This window comes from Octopus bimaculoides, chromosome 10, assembly GCF_001194135.2.
Source record: "Octopus bimaculoides isolate UCB-OBI-ISO-001 chromosome 10, ASM119413v2, whole genome shotgun sequence".
Classification (NCBI taxonomy): domain Eukaryota; kingdom Metazoa; phylum Mollusca; class Cephalopoda; order Octopoda; family Octopodidae; genus Octopus; species Octopus bimaculoides.
The window spans coordinates 47318139-47323293 of record NC_068990.1 but is presented as its reverse complement, the minus strand read 5'-3'; positions in this window follow the sequence as shown (position 1 = coordinate 47323293).

The window sequence follows — 5155 nt, the reverse complement described above, 5'->3', positions numbered from 1 at the left end:
GCTCACGGTAAATGCTAACAAAATGGCTGTGTGACAATTCCCTAAAAAAATTGTTTACTGAACCTACTTTGGTATTTTTTGGAACGTGCCTATGCCAATCGGAATAACATGCCCCTCTCCTTTGCCTCCTTCTCCCCATTCTCCCCCATCATCATCATCATAATCATCATCATCATCATCATCATCATCATCATCATCATCATCATCATCATCATCATCATCAGCATCATCATCAATAACAACTTGGATGTTGATTCAAAGTTACCAAAACTTTCACAAGTTTAGTAGAAGAGTTTTATGTAAAAAATTCTCAAAAGTTCTAAGGTTATCATGATATTCAACTTTATTCAAAGTGCCGTTATTCTAGGCTAATTGTCAACATACTTACTAAGATGACTTTGTATCACCTTTAGTTGTGTCGATTACAAATGGATGGTAGATACATGTCTTAAAGGCCTAAATGTCTTTAATCTATCAACTAGCTTAATGTTAATAAATAATAATAATAATAATAATAATAATAATAATAATAATAATAATGATAATAATTGCTATTATTATTTTTGTTGTTGTTATTGTTTGTTCTTGTTATTATTATTATTATTATTATTATTATTATTATTATTATTATTATTATTATTATTAATAATAATGTGGCGAGCTGGCAGAATCGTTAGTACCTCGAACAAAATGGTTAGCGGCATTATGTCCGTCTTTACGTTCTGAGTTCCGCCGAGGTCGAATCGTTAGCGCGTCGGGCAAAATGCTCAGCGACATTTTACCCGTCACTGCGTTCTGAGTTCAAATTCTGCCGAGCTCGATTTTGCCTTTCATCGTTTTAGGGTCAATAAAATAAATGCCAGTTGAACACTGGGGTCAATGTAATCGACTCATTCCCTCCTCCAAAACTGATGCCCTTGTGGCAAAATTTGACATTATTATTATTATTATTGTTATTATTGTCATTATTATTAAGGCGGTGAGCTGGTGGAATCGTTAGCATGCTGGACGAAACGCTTAGCCGTATTTCACCTGTCTCTACGTTCTGAGTTCAAATTCCGCCGAGGTCGACTTTACCTTTTATCCTTTCGGGCTCGATGAATTAAGTACCAGTGAAACATTGGCGTCGATGTAAACGACTAGTCCCCTCCTCCAAATTTGAGGCCCTTGTGCTTTTAGAAGAAATTATTGTTGTTGTTGTTGCAGTTGTTATTATCGTCCTTGTTATTTGAGTTCAAATCTCATCAAGGTCAACATTTCCTTTCATCCTGTTGAGGTCGATAAAATAAAGTACCAGTCAAGTACTGGGTCAATGTAATCGACTAATCTCTTCCCGCTAAAATTGCTGGACTTGCGCCAAAATTTGGAACTACTACTACTACTACTACTACTCAATAGTCTTATTTGTAATACAATGCTTCATAGCTTCTCGTATATGTGGGTCCCATCTCTGTTATGCCGGTTGATGTATTCTTTCTTAGCAAAGACGGACCAGCTGAAGACAATGTAGTCAATTGTTTCTTTGAACCAACAACACTGTCTGAACTTAAATAAAATAAAGACAAAAAGAGCAGATTCTACTTCATTACATGCTTTTGGTAGTTTCTAGTGAGAAGACTTTGAACCTGTACCGCAGTCTTAGCTTTGAGAACTGCGTTTCTCAGCTAGAGTTACGATTTTTTCGTTGGCTATTTCAAGCCTGCTCAGCTTCTTTCAGGTACTGGCCAGCTAGGAGCTTTCCTTTCCACCTAGCATGGTATTCTGTAGCCCAAGTTTTGGTTTACACTTTAGCCTTTTCACATTTTATGTACAAGTAGTTGTATCTTCCTCCTCCTTACTATTGCAGATCTTTTATATTTTGAGTTCTGATCTCGGTGGGATCGACAAAATAACAACAATTTAATACTTTTCAGTATTTAGTTACAGTCATTTGCCTACTGATTTAAAATCCTGTCGTATTCAACTTTGCCTTTCATTATTCCGGGGTGAATAATATGAATTACCAGTTATATACTGGGTCGATATCATTAACTTATATCTCTCCCCACAAAATTTGTGGCCTTTTGTTAGAAATGTTGTTTTAAAAAATCATTAATGGCAATGGATGGTAGATATGCAAAGGATAATTCAGAGAACCTTACGGTATGAAAATACTAACCCCTGGGTTTTGAGTTCAAATGTCACCGAGGTTAATTTTGCCTTTCCTCTACGGGGCTTGATAATATGAAATATCAATCAAATACTAAGGTATATCGACTATATCCATCCTTCAACAACAAAAAAGGTGTGACCTGGTTGTCGTAATTGTTATTGTTACAATTTTTCTGGCTGCTGTTGTTATTGTTGCCTTGTTCTGGCTAGCCTTCTTATATCAGAACTATGGCACATAGGCTGTTGGCTGGACAATTAGATGAGATTTAGATCCATTGCTCTGGATAAAGAGAACAAATTACAAACTATTGTCTTATTACTTTGTTTTTGTTATTAAAGATATTGGCTGTAAAATTAAAGTTTGAATACATAATCACTTTACATACTAAACTCGTATTCAAATCCAACCTAAAATTATAATGTGCCTCTATTTTAAACGGAATTGTTGAAATTTTTACTCTTCATATTCTTTACAGATATAAATGTGGTGCATATTCTACTTTTATAATTGTTAATAGCTTCTACTGATAGGTTTTCTTTTAGATAATGCAGTAACATCTACTTGTTAGCATATTTTCGCCTGCAGTCATTCATAACAACGCCTGTTCTTTTACCCTCTGTAAATATATGAGTATTCTGTAGAATAGTCATATTTATTATAAATCGCCCTTTTTCTTAGAGTAAAGCCTTAGATATTTCACAGTAAGTACATTAGATAACTTCTTTGGATATTTCGAAGATTTTTTAATTTGACGAACAATGAATATTCAGCAGCGAGTAGTTAAATGTCTCATTAGACTTTCCTCCGTATATCAGGCTTTTTGGTTTATTGCTAACCTTAGAAATTTCTATTATCAGGTTTTTTATTTTTTATTTATTCATTTATTTTTGGCTATGACAGTGGATGGAGTTAATTTCGTGTTTTGCAAGCCATCTTACACGTATCTGTTTTATTCCACTGTTGTATTCTGTAGGGCAATGTCGAGATTGTAAAATCGTGCATGAGATTTATTTATTTATTTATTTTTTTGTAAGAGATTTAACTTTCTAAAGATTCATTCTCGGCCTTTCTTAACATTCTCGTACTAGTCCTTCGTGTTTGAATGAGTGCCATATTATCTATAGGCAGATATATTTCTGCAAGGTATTTCTAATTTCATAATAATGTAATTTTCATTCAGTTCGGTGGATTTAGCTACGATTAGTTTTTGTTTCGGCATGGTAATCTTCGTGCCCTTTCTGAAAATAAATTTTAGTTTAATGTTCTTGTAAATTCATTTTTGAATGTACGATATAATCGCAGGTCAGTCAATATATACAAAGCAATGTTTTGATTGTTCCTCTTCTTAAATCTTGCTGAACTATTTAAGAAGTTACTTATTGAAGCTGGCGCTGATGCAGGAAAGAAGCAATAAAGGTAAGTCACTTTAGAATTTATTGATTCCAGGACTATATCGTAGAGTTAAAAATGCTACTTTAGCTTTCTTTTCTTTCTTTTTCGGAAGAAATGTTAATTTTCATTCGGCGTATGTTGCTTGAACAATTCAAAGGACCAAGATTATAGAAAATTGTCAGATGATTTCATTGTTGAAGTATCTTAACGTTTTGCTTCTATCTTTGGTATCTTGAGTTTTGGTACCTTTCCGTTTTCCTACTGTAGTAATGTATGGCCAATTTGATATGCATTTGTGTTGCATACTGTAATTAAAGTAAGCCTCTTGTACAGACTAATCAGACAGTTGTTCTGATTTGGGTGGATGTAGGTGAGTTATTCCTTTATATAACCGACCAGATATGAATAAGGTAACCCAAGGTATTACTTTAATCCAGTTCTGATGTTTTCCCATTTCCTTTATAAAGCTAGCACCACTTTAATTACTTCTGCGATTTCTTGCCATCCTGCACTGAAGTAAGCGACCAAAGTTTATTCGTGGGTATAACCCACCAACGTCTAATTCTCTGTTCTTCCAGAAACTTCCAACCAAATCGTTCAAATTTGAATTTCCGTTTGTTCTTATGAAAGAATTCGTCCTGTCCGAAGTATTTCTAAATTTTGTAATTAATTGTATTTTCGTAAGAATTTTCTATTTAAATACCTTTCTATGGTAATCAAATTCTAACAAATATAGTAATAATTTAACATTAATTATCCTTGTCTATTTCCAGTTAATATTCAAGTTCGATTTACAAATTAATACTCACTAATATTACTGATATTTTTTTCTTATTACATTAATCTTTTTCTCGAACCCGGTGTTATGGCTAGGGAAAGTTGGTTCATTTTTTTAAACCAATGACTGATTTGTTATTTAGGTTATTCAGTAACTACAGAAGTATCTCCATAAAATTCTTTTGATGCTATATAATTTTATGTGTGCTGTTTGAAAAACAGAATCTATATAAATCATTCCCTTTAGATTTTGTTCATGAATTACATGAAATAAGTCACCGTCCTAAGTATAATATATGACATAATATATAACTTTAGTCAGGAAAGAAAGTTGTGTCCATGACTGTATAGAACCTCCTCGGGGAATGGCGGGAGGTGGGGCGAGGGAATGTATCCTCAAACCGGAGGAGCTGGCCCTAATACTTACAACAGAGTGAACGCCGCTGAAGCATCTAAGTTGCTAGACCATAGTGTTAGACCGGGTAACGGATTAGATTTACTCATACATATGTATGGCTGAATTTTCTTGATATAGGTAGACATATATCTGTATGTATGTTTATGCTGCTTTATGTAATTATATTTATTCTTTCTCTATGATTAACAGGCATATTATGAAAAATACTGTCTAACTTCCTAATTGTTTGATAGAAATTTCAGAAAAAACATTACATTTTTTTCCTATATAAAGAATATATTTACAGTTAAGAGATTAGTTTGGTAAGTCCAACACACTAAACTCTCGAACGTTGAACCGCGTGTATAGCTTTACAGATATATATATATATATATATATATATATATATATATATATCTGTGTGTGTGAGTGTGTAT